The sequence below is a fragment of the Notechis scutatus genome, chromosome 1 (assembly GCF_049901735.1).
Source record: "Notechis scutatus isolate UNSWTSFEM ecotype Mainland chromosome 1, rNotScu1.2, whole genome shotgun sequence".
Taxonomy (NCBI): Eukaryota; Metazoa; Chordata; class Lepidosauria; order Squamata; family Elapidae; genus Notechis; species Notechis scutatus.
In genome coordinates, this window is record NC_142009.1 from 227017616 (window position 1) to 227035387 (window position 17772).

Sequence of the window (17772 nt, forward strand, 5' to 3'; positions counted from 1 at the left end):
GAACAATTTTTTTTCAGGTAGGGAGGGGGAGTAGAACTCCTTAGCATCAGAGCGTGTTAATAATAATATACAAAATACTAATGCTCTGATGGTCATTTCGAAAAATCCTTTCTTAGCACCTAGAAGCCAAGAGGAGCACGTGTGCCAAATTTCAAGTTTGTAGGCTTTATGGTTCTGGAAATTTTGTGATGATGCATGAGTGGTATTTCACTTTTATATATACATACATACATACATACATACATACATACATACATACATACATACATACGGTATTCAGCTTTGTTTGGGTATTTTCCCACGTCATTATAGTTGTGCTTTTAAAGTTGTAGCAACGTTTCGGCAGAATCTCATCTGCCATCATCAGGCTTCTGTATTGTGTTTGTCTGTTTGTCTGACGAACACAATACAGAAGCCTGATGATGGCAGATGAGATTCTGCCAAACGTTGCTACAACTTTAAAAGCACAACTATAATGACGTGGGAAAATACCTGAACAAAGCTGAATACCATACATGTAAGTACCCGCAAAAACATAAGAATATATATATATATATATATATATATATATATATGTTTTCTGAGGTTCTCATATATTTGTATGTGGATCTTTGGTTATTCGGGTTCTCTCCGCGTAAGATTCAAAGTATCTAGGCAACGTTTCGGCAGGTCCCACTCGCCATCTTCAGGCTGGTGCTTTCGCTTAGTGCCAGTGCAAGCAGTGTGTGACCGAGCTGCCATCTCTCTCTATATACAAGTGGTGGGGGATGGTGTGCTGGGCTGGTTGGCTGTGCTGCAGCCTCTTGATTGGTTGATGGAGTTGATGTTGGTATAATGGGCTGTGTAATGGCCTTTTGTTGTGGAGATATCCTGGATCTTGTGCTGTCATCTCCTGGGTCGTTAGCCTCTTGTGTTTTAACGGCTTGGGTAATGGGTTGTGTGATGGGCTTGTGAGTTCTTTTGTTGTGGTATCCTGGGTCTTGCGTTGTAATCTCCTGGGTCGCTTTGTGTTTTGATCTCTTTTCGATTAGCCTCCTGTGTAGTAACAGCTTGGGTAATGGGTTGTGTGATGACCTTGTGAGATTTATTGCTGTGGTATCCTTGGTCTTGTGCTGTGATATCCTGGGTCATTTGCTGTGTTGTGACTTCTTGAGTTCTTGAGGTGTAATTTCTTGAGTTTTTTTGAGTCTTTCTTGAGTCTTTTTGCACCACGATGAGTCCACCGCGGCGTGAGAATCAACAGAGTCAGCAGCAAAGGCAAAGCGAGGCGGGAGCGGACGGGTCTGCTCTGGGACGCTCGTCTGGTGGCTGGGAGCGCTGGCAATCCTAGCGGAGCTTGCCAGACGGTTTGAGCCAAACATAATTCTCTTCGCGGGAAGCGGAGAAGGAGAGAACAAGCCCCAGATCGCAAAGAGGAGAAGACGGATTCCTGGGCCTCCAATTGGGTGGGGTGGGTTGGGGGAGGTTGTAGGGAAGAGCAAACGGAGGCGGCTCTTAGGTTATCTCTGAAGTCGGGAGTCACGACTCTTCTCCCAGGGCTGCTGCGTTAGGGCATGGCTTCGGAAGGAGGCCAAGTCAAACCAACCTAAACCCCAGGGCGGGCGGCCGCTTGCTGGGCTGGCCGTGCTGATTGCCTCCTGAGGTGGACTGGCCGTCGCCTGGACTGGCAGCAGCGTCTGCGGAGCAGCCCCAAGGACCGGTATCTGCTGGGAATGAAGAGCGCTCCCGCCTCGCTTTGCCTTTGCTGCTGACTCTGTTGATTCTCACGCCGCGGGTGGACTCATCGTGGTGCAAAAAGACTCAAGAAAGACTCAAAAAAACTCAAGAAATTACACCTCAAGAACTCAAGAAGTCACAACACAGCAAATGACCCAGGATATCACAGCACAAGACCAAGGATACCACAGCAATAAATCTCACAAGGTCATCACACAACCCATTACCCAAGCTGTTACTACACAGGAGGCTAATCGAAAAGAGATCAAAACACAAACGACCCAGGAGATTACAACGCAAGACCCAGGATACCACAACAAAAGAACTCACAAGCCCATCACACAACCCATTACCCAAGCCGTTAAAACACAAGAGGCTAACGACCCAGGAGATGACAGCACAAGATCCAGGATATCTCCACAACAAAAGGCCATTACACAGCCCATTATACCAACATCAACTCCATCAACCAATCAAGAGGCTGCAGCACAGCCAACCAGCCCAGCACACCATCCCCCACCACTTGTATATAGAGAGATGGCAGCTCCGGTCACACACTGCTTGCACTGGCACTAAGCCGAAAGCACCAGCCTGAAGATGGCGAGTGGGACCTGCAAACGTTGCCTAGATACTTTGAATCTTACGGGAGAGAACCCGAATAACTAAAGATCCACATATATATATATATATATATATATATATATATATATATATATATATATATATATATATATATATATAAATAATACTTATACTGTTTTATGAAACACTAACTAGCAGAAAGCTAAACTATTTAAATTGTGTACAAAATGTACTGTATCCCAAAAAGAAATAAACCAGTCTTAAAATGAGCCAAACCCCCACCCCAATATTTTCCAACATGTTACTAAAGTGTCTGCCTATGTAAAGAAATCAAGATGCAAATAATATATTTTTAAAAAGTAACAAGTTAGTTTTTTAAAAAAAGTTAAAAGTTGAAATCATTTCTTTTTAATGTAAAAATATCATCTGTAAAAACCTTGAAATTAAAATAAAGAAGCAACAACAAAAAGCTGCATGGTAAAGTACCGTAAGTGCTGATTTTTCTCTGTTAGAGGGAGGATGGCATTTAGGAACAATAAAGTCAATTGTCTGGATCATTTTGGAGTTACACAGACTGGCCAGGGCTTCAAGAGAAGTAGTAACAGAAATTCCTCAAATATATTTGAGAAATCATATTTGTTGAACAGGCGTCTAGGTCAAATCAATTAACCCTCTCAACTACTGCACAAGTTTGTAACACACACACACAAACAGAAATATCAAAAACTGATCAGAAAGAGATAAATCTAGGACAGCATGAGAGAGATCCTACATCCTCAAAATCCCAGCCCTAGCTATACAAAATACCAACTTCAGCATGTTCTCTGCTGTATGCACAGGACCAAAAACAAACTGGGGCAGATTCATGAGTATCATGCCCTATGTAGAAGACTTCACCCACACCTATCTGGACAACTTCTACATGGGTGCTGAAATCTCCCAGAATAAGAACCCTTAAGGAACCGGACTACTGTACTAAAAATCACCCTAATAATTCCACAAGGAAATGGTTGTAGAACAGATTGGATTGTTCACTAACAGTAATCCTACACTGTCCTAGCAGTCTAACTCCACCCATGTACCCCCAATATAAGCTTGAAATGGACATATTTTTCAGATGGAACTTCTGGTCACTAAGATGGAATTCCTACAGACATGCCATGCCACCTCTCCAGTTTCCCATCTCAGTCTGTTGTACTCTTTTCTCAACCTTGTTTTCATGATACATGACAGGTCAGTACTTTCATCCAGGATTAAATTTTGCATCATGATCTTACTTACAAAGGATAGTAATAAAAAGGACTTTCAGATTAGGGCGCTCATCTTCTTTGTCACTTTTAACTTATTTGTTTGAAAGGAGGGAGGAAAGTATGAAAAACTAGCCAGACACCTGCTCTTCTTTTCCTGCAAGGCCCAGGAAAGTGGAAAAACAATTGCAGCTTTCCACTGTTCTCCCTCTGAAAATTATCTTAATATTTACTCCCTCCATTCTTTATTTTTCCCCATCTCCCTGGCACATCTAATAAGACTATGCAGCAATAACAGCAGCAAATTTGAGTCCCCGTTTCTTTCCTTTATAGGATAATAGCATGGCTCTTTAGGGCCACTTTAAAACTTCATAAAGGGGCATGTGCAATGACTGGCACTTCGGGGTAGCATTTCTCCAGGAGCTGATGAAGCCTCCTTCAGATCCAGATGGAGCAACGGATGAAAGATAAGACAAATAGCTAGATGGTAAAGTGTTTCCCCATTTTTCTCATATCATGTACCCGACAGGGCAGTTATTCCCTCTCACAGTAGACGCTATTATTAAACAGAAGGCATAAAGTGCTTCATCCATATCCACAGTTTACAAAGTTGCATATGAGCTGATTTTCCCCCTATCATAATTTACACAATACTTTCAGTAGGAGAATGTCTAATATTCACCTCCAAAATATACCTAGTTTCTTCTTCCCGACACTTTCATAAATTGTCATATATTCAAACTTTCTCTACAATAAAGGGTTTAAAAATAGCAGAGTAAAAACAACACCGCTATTTGATAATGGTTTGATTTCCCCACTTCAATATGTTTCTTCTGGGTTAATTATAAATGCATTAAGAGGGAGTCTTCAGTTGAGGATGGCCATTGGGATCAGAATTTCTGTTGCTAAAGTATGAGGCCATAAAGTGCAATATCACATGACTACATCACTTAGTGATGGCAATCCTGACACTCCCTGTTGCCATCGCTAAGCTAGGATCATGGATCATTAAGTCTCAGGCAGCTTGCAAGCAGGCTGACAGGTAGGTAAGTGGCTGCTGCCCTGCCAAGAGGATGTGCAGGTGACTAGCGAGACACAAACGCAACAGGACAAGTCTGTTGCTGAGCAGGGGAGGGTGCGTGGGTGGCCTACAAGATCACTATCGGATGACCATAGGAGTGCTGGGATAGCCAGAACATCAAGGATTAGTAATTAATTACCATTTATTCAGCGCCATCGTAACTTTGAATGGTCACTGAACAAGTGTTTGTTAAACAAGGATTATCTGCATACTAAGATAAAGATCACATAAATTATATCAGTTTCATCAAGATGACCCAATTCAGTTTATCTAATCTATGCAAAAGTCAATATGATCTAAGCATATGGAAAAAAATAATGTTTTACTTTAGTAAGATTTTTTTGCTTCATGATCTGTGGAATGCTTTCTTTTTCTTCGAAGACCCTTCTAACTGATGCCTTTAGCAATACGCATGTGATTTGATCTTATATCTTGTATCCACAAAGGACAAAAATCATGTGTGTAATGATTACAGTTGCCATGACTCACACGTAATACAAGCACATAATTGGAGTGTTTACATAATATCATCATCTCAGCTTGTTACAAATGCTACTAGAAATTGTCCCACTTGTAATTAAAGCTGAAAGTGCTAGTTTAAGAGTCTGCTTGTAAGGGATTAATATCTTATCCAATGCAGCAAGTGTCGATATGCTCAATTATCATTAATGACAGGGCCGAGAAATTATAGAGTCCTTCTTGAGTACCCAGACAAGGTGTTTCTTGTAATGGGAGTAGGAGAAATAGGTTGTTTTTAATTAACTTTTGAAGTTTAATTTCCTTTAGGAAATTTTCCTTCCAAGCTGCAAAAATCCACATAGCCATTAGATAGTAGGAAACATATGCAGTTTATTCAAATGCTGCTACCCAGTCCAGGTCTGGTAGCCCTAATTTTCTTCATTTTATCTACATATTAACCAGATGCATAAAAATAATGGGAATAGGTAAAGATGATATCACCTTCTGTAATTTATTTATTTAAAAATACTGAGTAACTTTCTTCTTGTTGTTTATTATTCCAATCATGGCCATCTTGTTCTCTTTGCTCTTTTCTCCTGTTCTAACTATTTTCTTATGCCGCATTTTATTCATATGGCTTATAGGCAGTTATGAGAATATGTCAAGGGTGAAATTCAACCACCTTGCACTACCTCGGGAGAGGTGGTAGGGACTATTTGAATCGATTTGGAGAGGTGGTAGGGATGGTTTTAATTGCTTGGCCCCACCCATGCCTGCCCACCTTCTTCCTTTTAGAGACTGAGTCCCACCAAGCCATGCCCACAGAGCCAGTGGGGAAACATTTTGAATTTCACCCCTATGCGTGTACATATATGTGCATGTGCACACATACATAAATTTACATTAAAAATGAGATTTCCACTTGCCAATATTCACTTAGCACCCAATGGTTTCTTCTGAACAGTCTTAACCTCTGCTAGTTTATGGTAGGAATTGTTATTATGACTTGGAATAGATACAATAATAGGTGAAGCTAAGGGTAAAGATTTCCCCTGTCCAGTCATGTCCAATTCTAAGGGACAGTGCTCATCTCTGTTTCTTAGCCAACAGAGCAGTGGTAGGATTCAAAAAGTTTTACCACCGGTTCGGTGGGCGTGGCTTGGTGGGCATGCTTTGCATGAGCATGCCAAACATGCCCTTTGTGCAGGCGCAGAGGTGTTTGCACAGGCAAAAGACGTTCCAACTCACCTCCTGCAAGCCTGCACTCTCCTGGTCGTTTCAGCAGCTGCCGCGCAGCACTGAAACTGCTGCGCTGCGCAAAGTAGCTGCGCTTCAAAAGCAGAGGATAAAGGTGAGTATGGGAGCCGGTCGGTCGGGTGGGCCCAACGGCAGAGCAGCGGAGATAACTGGTTCCGTCTCTGTTGTTCATCGCCACTACCAGCTCGGCAGAACCGGGCCGAACCGGTAGGATACCACCACTGCAACAGATCCAGTGTTGTCCAAAAATATTTCCGTAGTCATGTGGCCAGCATGACTATACACCAAGGCGCATGGAACCTTTCCACCAGTGGTTCCTATTTATCTACTCGCATTTGTATGCTTTCAAACTGCTAGGTTGGCAGGAACTGGGGCAAGGAGTTCACTCTATCACATGGTGCTCAGGTCTGAAACCTGAACTGTCAGCTTTTCAGCTGACAAGCTCAGTGTCTTTAACCGCAGAGCCATCGTGGCCCTACATTTAATACAAGTGATTAATTTTGAGACCAAGAAAAATTTTATGCCAAATATAATCATGTAACCTCACAAATTTTATTCGAGCTGGTTGTTGCCTGATTTATAGAACATTGTGAGATAAAAGGTTTTACAGCTCTGTTGTGGCATCTGTCCATTTAAAACTACCTTTTTCTTCCACCATGATTTTTGATACTCCTGTGTTAGGATGGATATCAATGGTTGTGTTTCTTCCTGTCATTTAGTCACCAGGCCAAACTTCTACCACCAGGTCAGCTAGATAAATGATTTCCCTACTCCTTAAGGTGATTTTCAGACATAGTATCCATGGATTTTATTACTGATATTCCATATACGAAGGCCTGAGATGCCTTTCTGGTGGTAGCTGACCTTTTTTTTTAAGGTGGTTCATTTCATTCCCTTTTTTGGCCTCCTAAGAAAACTCATCTATTTATTTGACAAGTTTTCCTGAACTACAGCTTATCAAAACATTTAATTTCTGATAGAGATACATAGCTCATGGCATATTTTTAGGCGGCTGTATTTCAACTATTGGATGCTAAGCTCCACCTGTTCTCTGGTCATCATCCAGTCGGATGTGGAAATGGAGAAGATAAATGCCACCTTAGGGTAATATCCTTGTTGCTATGTAAACTACTAATACAACAACTGGCTGAAATTGCATATTATAACATCGTTCATGCCTCTACTCGGATGTCACCATTTCAGGCCACTTACAGCTACCAACCCTGCTTCCTGCCAAATGTTTCCTAACTTTTCCCCATTCCACATACCCTCCATTTCTCCAATAACTGCAAGAACTGGCTCATACAAAGGTCTTCTACAAGATCTCCACCATTACCATTGTCTTACATTAATTTTGGAAACCACAACCAGTTTGCCATTAGATTTCTCCCCTCCAATTGGCATCTAAGAAGTAGGATGTCAAATTTATTACATTATTTCCAGTATTTGCACAGTTCAGTACTGACACCTTTCATCTGCAGCTTCCAACCATACTCAATATGTACAGCTTTCTACAATTGCTTCCTGGTTCTGAACTGTCCCCTGCAAAGGGAAGGAAATTTCTTTATCTCCAATTGTCTAGAGTTAGGAAAAGGTGAGGGGGAAATCTTGAAAGAAAGGAACTTCTCTGATTTCAACCAAAAAAAGAAATGAAAATTCTTCCCTTGAAATCTGAAGGGGGGGGAGGGGCTCTATCAGCTCCTGTTTACAAAATGTAGAAATGGAAAAACACAAGTTCATCCTTCCAATGTCTAATGGGTGGAATTAAGGAGATACTCTTGGTATAACCAAGTCCAAAAAAGAAGAGGAAGAAGAAAATGGAGAGCTGATATGAGAGTTGAAGCTAGTAAAGCAAGAAGCAAGTAAGTTCAAAACAGGCAAAACCATCATGTAAACACAGTGAAGAATCCCTTCACATTCCCATATGTGAAAAGAGCAGTGACAAGTCTATCATCATGAAAGGATATATATTCTTGTATTCTATACTAAACATGTCTTCTTCCAATTTGTGTTTATTTAACCATAATAATTTTTGGTCTCATTTAATTATGAAGTATGGGAGATCAAGTATCTGAAGAGTCACAAGTCAAGCCATACCCATATAATCAGGGAAATCAAGGTTGCTTTCACTCCTATGTCCAGGTCTAAGGCAGATAGGACTGTAGCTCTATAATTGGTTTATTAACCAACCTGACTAATTTGTTTATTTTTCAGATACGGGAAGAGGACTTGAAACCTTTGATTCTATATAAATATTATTGCTGCTTCAAGTGTAATTATTATGACTTTTATTCAAAATCCTGTCAAACAATCTGATGTGATACTGCTTGATTGTTAAAAACCACTTGAAAAAAAGCTAAGCACCTCCAACTAAACTCATAGTACTGGAGTTGCAAACATGCAAATAGATGTGGAAGAAACAAGGGAGATGGCTACTAATGTCACAAAGTTATTTTAACCCAGACACACAATACTGTTTCAAACATTATTGCTTTGGAATAGAGCTGGTATGAGGGCTGGCCTTGGAAAGCAGCCTTGGACTAGAGGAGCATTTTGTAAACACAGACCAGGTGCAACTAATCATCATCATGAGACTGGGAGAGAGAAAAACCTCACAGGATTTAAATTGGGGGAGTACAATTATACTGAACCCATTCTTAACCTTTGCCATAACTAAGCTTGTTTGTGTCTTCAATAAAGTATCTTACCTACTAATCCAAGTCCCTGGCTTCCTTTGCCAATTACAAGTATTAGAGAAATAATTATTTAAGTGTCCTGGGATACCTTATAATGGGAAATGAAATACTTATTTTATTTCCCTAGATGATAAATTACACAGTAGTTTAACTTCCCTATTACCTCCCATGTTAGAAAACAGCCCTGAAATAATAAGTGATACACTTGTCTATGAATATAAAAATTATCTAGAAAGGCATGACATTCTTGCAAAATTATCTCTATTGACCAGAAATTAGATAGGCAATTTTTTTGTAATGTTCAGTTCTGCTCTGCACTTCTCTAAGTTTTCTATGTCTTAAACAAGATAAATTTATCTTACTAAATGGACTTTATGCACAATTCTACTCAGAAATGTATTGCTGACCATATTATATCATAGTATGTTAATCACAGTAGATATCTTTATCATCCAACTGCACATAACTTTTCCTAATTATATTATTTTCCTTCCACCTCAATTCCCCTCCCCTCCCATATTCATTCCCTATATCTTTCTCCTCTTAAATACTTCTGTGCGTTTGGCCTGTGCATGAAGCTTTCTAGAAAGCATAGTCTGCTCTGAATACCATGCCAAGCACTGTTCTAATAATACTACCCAGCTCTAACATTCCTGTCATCCATGGATATTTTTGTCTATTGGAATTGCTTTCCTGCTCACAGTGTTACCACTGCTCTGAGCAGGAAGTGAGCTAGTATGGATCATAAATAAAGCAGGTACCTGTACTATCTCATCCAATTTCCTCAGCAATGTCTTAGTATCCGGTAGAAATTACGCTCAGGACATCAGTTACACTGATGCCAAAATAGGAACATTAGATAAGGAAAGGGCTTTCTAAGCTTTTGGCAGGTACTATAACCTGGAATGTTGGGCAGTGAATGATGTATAAGTAGGATTACAGTAAAGGAACTCATATAAAAATCAGTGAAGGAAGAGAGCACAATTCATGTTCCATCACTCTTATACTCTTAAATTTGAACAAATGATTATTCTTAATTCTCTATTTGAATATAAAAATGAAATGACGTATCTTAAAGGGTTTCTGAATACAAACCTGCAATATACGTTTTTTTTTCCTGCTACAGCACAAGATAAGAAGCACAAATACAATAGGATTAAACTGACTTTCATTAAAGTTTAAGACAGGAGAGTTGTTTCCATATTTTTTTTCTGTTCATACTTTACTTTTACTTTTCATGGGCATCACTCCATTGCATTTTTATATTGTAAAAATTATTTAAGCAAGGTTGGAACTGGCTTTTTAATTGACAGAAGAGTGGGACAGTTCAATTCCATGCATATCTAGCATTTGTTAAAGACACAAAAAAAATTCTTGAGTATTATATGGGGGCAGGGATATAGATTTGTACATGAGTAGGTTGTATAACTGAGAATACTCCAGAGAGAAAGAAAAAAAAAATATTAGCCTAACTCCAGCCTTTCCCAATCCGACCATCTTCAAATGAGTAGACCTTGAAGTCCCATAATCCATAGGACTAAAAATCTTGCTAACTAAGAAGCTGACGTTTAACTCATCCAGGAGACACATGATTAGAACAGTCTGGTGTATTCACAGTATCCATATAAGTTAATATTTCCTCATGGACATATATAAACACATATATTTATGGTCGTACACATTGATCCACGGAGATCCATAGTGACTAAAATGTAACTGTTTCATCCAAAGAGATTTCATGCTTAGTTTCAAGAATATTGTAATACTGTTTTTGTATGCAAAGACATTTTGGGAACCTAAAATGTAGGCCCCTTTAGGAATCATAAAATATTAAGTACAGGAACAAAAACTTTTAGGCTGAAGACAGTTTTTAAAGAAAGCTCTATAACTTAAGAGATTATCTCTATACCCATTTTAACTCAGCAAAAATTTTGAAATGAAGATGAAAGGATGCAATTTGGATGTGATAATCAATTCCTATTTTCAAGTACCTTCAATTTTGGGGGGGAAAGTGGGGAGAGACAGATTTTCTTATCCTTTGATGAAGATGCCATTGCTGAACTGAACCACACCCAAGAAAGGCGTAGTCCCTTGCAATTTAGCAGTTGAATTATCCGGGGGGGTGTGTGTGTGTGTCTGGTTTGGCTTTTCTACTAACCCCACCCACCTACCTACTTCCATGTGCAGGCATTGATAGTGCTTCTTGACTAGCTGATTCACTGCAATGTGCACAAGTGTTGAAGTACAACACAACCCACATGGATTTCTGCTGTTTGGGGTTAGTTAAACCATATTTTTCCAAAACTGTTTCCCTAAGAAGGATGAATTCAGGATAAAATGCTTTTTTTCCCCCCTGCATCACTTATGTCTGTACCTAGAAACAAATTTTGCAATGGAGGGATTAGTTTTCCTGGACACTGCATAAATATGAAACAGTTGTCAAGCACCTGCATGTGACCACGGGCATGCTGCAATGGTCATAGGTGTGAAAAATGATCATAAGTCGCTTTTTTTTAGTGTTGCTGTAACTTTGAATGTCACTAAATGAACTGTTGTAAATCAAGGACTATCTGTATTAACTTGGCTGCTAGAAGCATTGGTTCTTCATCTGGAGAGCTTCAGGTTTCCCACCTTTTAATAGCGTGTGTGTGTGTGTGTGTGTGTGTGTGTGTGTGTGTGTGTGTGTAATGATAAACATATAGCTACCCATTAAATTGTTATATTCCACTGCAGAAAATAAAAGCAGATTGTCTCATTGTGGTGGGAGCTTTTCATGGAAAAGAAAATATATTCCCTGTGAATACCTATTAATTTTTGAGAGTGCATATGCCATGTGCTTTTATGGCTATAAGCCATCTTTCTAGTGGAATGTTGCCACAGTGCCATGAAATGCATTGGTTGTTCCCTCTGTGAACTGGACACACTATAATACAGACAGATATAAGTAGGCAATCCTATGATAAATTCCAGCCATACTTCATTCAGTTCTACCAGTTTTCAGTTTGCAGACTTCTCTGACAACATTGCAAAGCTAGAGGCAAATTAAACAGCAAAATTGTTATCGCTTGTTTTAAAAAGAAAAGTCTTATGACCAGATATATGTATGAGACACAGAAATGCACACCAATCAGAGTAATTGAACACTTTCTTTCAGTAGGATAGAACCTTAAATACAGACACCATGCTGAAAGTAAAAAATGCTGCCTCAAGCAAAACATTTCAAAAGTAATTGTAAGTCTGATGCTAATACTTTCACTGAATACGAGTGGTGTTTTAGTATTCAAAACTGCTACTGTATTGTTGGCCAACTATATTTCTAAGTGTGCATGCAAGCACACAAACACACACAGGCACACATATGCGCACATGCACACGCGCGCGTGCACACACACACACACACTTATTCATAAAAGGTGCCTACCGCAAATTTCCTTGGCCACGGGTAAGTAAGATTTTATGGTAGTCTTCATGCAGGCAATTCCATAATTATATGCTTGCATTAAAGCAGTAACAATGAATGGTAACTGCGTCTTTCTCTTTGGTCCCTCCCTCTCTCCTTCCACAGGCTGGCATGATAGAGAGGGTGGGGAAAACATGCATGCCAATGCAACTCATTTCAAAGATATAGATAGCAAGTGTGTGCTAAAACTATCTACAAACAGCTGTCATTTCAAAACAGCTCTTAGAGGATCAGGTTTTCTCTTGAACCTCCCGGCATATATCTGTAGAACATGGGCAGCAACTGGGAGTCACTATCAGTTTCCATAACACCTTTTAGCATGCAGAATCTTGAATAACTGTAATGCCTTTCATAGTACCCTGATAACAATTCAGCACAATAGTTCAAACTACAGAATGTAACTTGCCTAAATCACCTAACAAACCACATGATTTAGTGGTAGATTTCTATCGTCCATTACATTAAGATTCCAATTCTTATTCCTATGCCATGATAAACATTGAAAAAGATATAGCCAGTTATAGTGAGATGAAGGAAGTTTTGCAGAAACAGCATGATTGCTACCCCCTCCATTTAACTGAAAATTGAGGATAAATGTCAAAGGATCATAAAAAGCAAAACATAGTGTAAACGATTTAGTTTTGTTGAAAAAGTGAACTTCAAAAAAATAGGAAGCCCAGTGACCACTAGCTTAGTCCAATATCTATGGAGATTCTCAATCGTCCAGGTCATTATTGTCCCAAAGATGCATTTTCCAGGTGCTTTGGAAAAAGCACCTTTGGGGCAGCTTAGTCCAATGTCTGAATTTGTTTCATTTAAGATAATTTATTTTACAATACAGAATAGGAAAATCGGTAATGCCTCTTTCACTTTTTATTTGTAGATTACATTAAGTGTGATAATTATTATCCTAGTGATCACTTCATTATTTCTGTTAAAAGAAAGTTCAAGATCATGTTACTTACTAAACAAATGAGTTCTTTACTACCAATCTCTGCTATCAGAAAAAAGACATTATGGTGCCCTGTTTTGTCCTCTATGGCATAATTTCAGAGCACACAATTTACTTTTTGCAAACTGGCAATATGCAAGTGTGCCAAAGTAACGGAAAGAACCAGGCAGGCAGATCATCAAAATAAGCAAAAAAGAATGCTTACATTCGCTGTCATCTGTGATACTATTTGACCACCTGGCTAATAGGCCCCCAGGCTGTACACACATCTCTGGACTCACATCTATCAACTGTACAGTAATAGAGTGGAGGAAATCTATCTGTTTCATAAATACCTTGAAACAAAACAGGGTTTATGAAAACAATTGAACATTTGAAAACAATTTTATCTTTTATATAAAATGTGTTCACTCCAGAATTCAATATCCCCGGGCACAAAAAAAATAAGAAACTGAGAACAAAAACTTCAGTGAAATAACTTTAATAACTTTAATCTATCTCCTGAAACAAGAAGTGATACATTACAAAATAATGTTTAAAAAATCCTGATACTGTACACACAACTAAATTCTAGCCTACGGTATATTACCTTTGCAGTAACATGTTAATGTATCAATAATTTTTGTAACATTATAACAATTTTTATATGCTAAACAAATGTTAATATAATATTTAAACTACAGCTCTGCCAGCACTTTCAAATGAATCTCTGCTTGACTGAACCAGGGTGTCAGCTGGTGCTCCATTCAAAATCCAAGAAAGAAATACTTAGACTCTTTTAATTAGAGAAAAGATATCTTTTACTGGAAGTCAAGTGGTAGCAACAAAAGAATTCTGAATCTGAGAAAATAGGTGCGTAAATCACATATACAAAGTGATGGCAATGTTCCCACCCCCAATAGTTCAAATGGTTCTCCCAATTAAAAGTTGTGAATGTCATCATGTGGACATCTTCAGGTGGTGATGAGGCTTCTGTCCGTTGACCTTGGCATACTTTGATAAAGGTTTGCAGCTGCACAGAGAAGAGAAAGCTAAGCAAGAAATAGAAACCTAAGCAAGAATGTACTCTCCCCCCTCCTCAGTTTATACAGTAGTAGTTTGCAACACCTCCAGCTCACTTCCCATACTTTACCCCCCTCCCCCCCCGTTACTTATGACAGCCGAAAGATGCAAAGCAAGAGAAGAAAATCTTGAAGGCTGACACAGGGCCAAAATTCAGAATTATTTCATCTAATGATTTGGAAATGCACATGTAAGGTAAGAAGACAAACTGCCTCCCAAAAGAACAGGCACAGAATATTGCTTTTTTTCCTTGGTCACAATTCTGCACACATTTATCAATAATTCAGTGCTACCTATGGTAGCTATTTCATTTAAATTTTGAATGGGTATCAAATACAAGGTTGCTACCTTGCCAGTAACATCAGGAAAACACAAGTCATGAATACATACTTTTGAGCACTGTTTTTGTTTTGACAGATGTTCAGCAAAATTTGCATTAGCACAACATCCCTGAAGCACTGAATTCTATAGACATTATTTTAAACAATTGGCATACATTGGAAGTTAAATACATTGGAAGTTAAATACTTCTAATCTCAGATAACTATCAACACAATCATGTTAGTACGTTGACATCTGAGATCTCTTTTATCATTGCATTTTAAATTCAAACAGAAAGTATTAAATGTTCCCAGTATGAGCTTGCTCATTTAAAATCAGATTGCACATTTATTGTCCTTCAGGTTAACCATAAAATACATAATTTTAAGATATCCAATGTAAAACTCAGAGTTATTTTATAATCTCTTAATGAAGACAGACCAACAAGCTGAACAGGAAAAAGATTAGTGCCTAAAGTATTTTAAAATACTTGCAAAGAGAATGCTATATCAGGCTTTGTACAATTTTTTAAAAAAATGCTTGGAAACCTGTTTCATTGCTTCAATTCAGTTTGAAAGCTAGAACTTCAACTGAGAGCCAAGTTTAGCCAAAAGTCTTTATTGTCCAATGTCTTGAATGCTTGTGGTTGGCCATAAGCATTTAACATTCTCTGGGGACAAGTCAATTTAGATTCCCCTCAACTTTGATTCCCTTATTCAGGTAGGTAACTCAACAACTCTTTGTCCTGACATTTTAATTTTTCAGCTTAAAAATCTTAAGAAAATGGATGGGAAACATTATGATATATAGGTAGTCCTTGACATACAATTGGGTCCACAATTTCTATTGTTAAAGAAGGTGGTTGTTGAGTGACTTGTGCCCGATTTTATGACCTTTTTTGCCATGGTCGTAAAGCAAATCACCAGTCATTAAGTGAATCACATGGCCATTAAGTGAATCAGGCTTTTCTCCACTGACTGTTTGCTGGAAGCCAGCTGGGAAGGTCACAATGGTGATCACATGATCCCAGGATACTGCAACTGTTGTTAATACATTTTGGTTAACACATGCCCAAATTTTGATCATGTTACTATGGGGATGCTGCAATGGTTGTAAGTGTGAGAACTGGTCACTTTTTTCAATGCTGTTGCTAACTTTGAATGGTTACTAAATGAATGGCTGTAACTCAAGAACTACATGTACTTGTTTATTTGACCCTTGCCCTATGAAATTGATTACCCAAATTGTGACTTGCAATGGTTACTACACAAGGCAGTTGTTAAGTAAGAATTACCTGTACTGATTTAGACAACTCACTAATAACTTAAAGGAGATTCATAAGTTCAGAATCACATTCTGTCTGTACAAGAAACTATTTTGGAAATTAGGTTACAAAAATATTTTAAGAAATGACTCTGAATAGGGATTTCCTGTTTAAAGAAAAGGAATGAAGCACAAAAAAAGAAAAATTGGCAATGTTAGTAGCAGTTATCTGATGAAAATATTATATCATATTATAAATTCCATTCTGTCAGACAAGTATAACCATTTAGCAAATGTGGGAATCCTTTTGGAAAAAAATTCCTCTAATAACCTTAACATTATTAGGAAAGTAATTATAAGCTATTTCAATAGATCTTTGAAAAGAAAATAATATAAGAGGGTTTCATCTTGTTTAAAGAATATATTTTTATATAAAGTTATGATTCCTTAGCATAGGAATTTTTATTCTTTGTATTGTTTATTATTAGTTATTTTTGTTATTTTATCTCTGTTTATAAATGGTAGGAATGATAACCACTCAGAATCAATTCATGGTTAATATAAGCTAAGTAAGTAACTAAGAAAATAAATAACTTTTATACAGGATATTGCTTTTTTGTTTTTTGAATTGGAGACAGCTTTATTTGTCTGGATGCATATAAGAATAATATGACACCATCTTCCTCCATTAGAAATTTACTAGAAAAATGATAGCCATTATCCTTGGAATGAGACAGGATATGAGAGCATTAAATTGTGAACACAGTTTAAATACCAGGCAGGTTATGTCTGATAACAGGCCTTTTCAGACTGGAAGATTGTGAAAAGTCTGGGCACATTTATAATTGGCTTATTAAGAGTGTTAAGATTCTTCAGGACAATACGAATCTCGTTCTTTTTCCTGCCCATCTTCACCTATAGATTCCTTATACTAGAGCAGGGATGTCAAACGCAAGGCTAGATCCGGCCCGTGGGGTCCTTAGATCTGGCCCATGGGGTCGGCCTGAAAATATAAAAGGACCGGACTGCAGTGCTTCTGCCGGCCAAAACAGCCCAGTTTGTTGATACTTCTAGAATTGACAGTCCTTTTCAGTTCTGTAGAAAATGGAATTATAGAACTTCTTTTAAATGGTTCTTAAATGTGTTTTTACAAAAAATGTAAAGATTTTAATGAGCAAATGAAACAGTTAATGACAGATTTAATTTCTACTGAAGTGGCCATAGATACATCATACGCTCCCTGTATTTGGAAGTGACTGATTAATTATGTCCCATTAAGTCATTTTCACCTTTTAGCAATTATATAGATAGATTTTCTCCAAGATAATACAGTATATCCCTAACCTGTCCTTGCACAACTCCCAAAAGTATTCTCATTGCCTCTGCAACTTAGTCCCTCTAACTTGCACTACTAAAACAGTGTCTTTGAAGATAAATATCTACATATACTCCATTAAAAAGACAACAACAATGGGTTACATTTAAGTGCTGAACAGAAACAGTAAAGTCTTAACTGTTTATGAGACTCATTCATCTTCTGATCAATTTAGATCTTTGTTGAAGTATTAACTTAACAAGTTTTATGTTTCCAGAACAAATTCTTGTTATTGCATTAGGTAATCACATACTACTGTATATAACAAGATACAAATGGTATGTGTATATAGATTCTTTCC

General features: G+C 38.1%; 1 protein-coding gene across 6 annotated transcripts in view; it reads right to left on the bottom strand.

Annotated features, from left to right (window-relative positions):
• Window positions 1-17772, bottom strand: part of SPTB (spectrin beta, erythrocytic) — a 127576-nt gene that overhangs the window by 81369 nt on the left and 28435 nt on the right. Inside the window, exon 1 of one of the 6 annotated variants that reach the window (XM_026665620.2) lies at window positions 12460-12584. The exons of the other annotated variants lie outside the window; for them this stretch is intronic. The gene's annotated coding sequence lies outside the window, so the exon portion shown is untranslated. Of the gene's footprint in view, window positions 1-12459; window positions 12585-17772 lie in introns of those variants that run through there. 6 annotated transcript variants of the gene reach the window in all.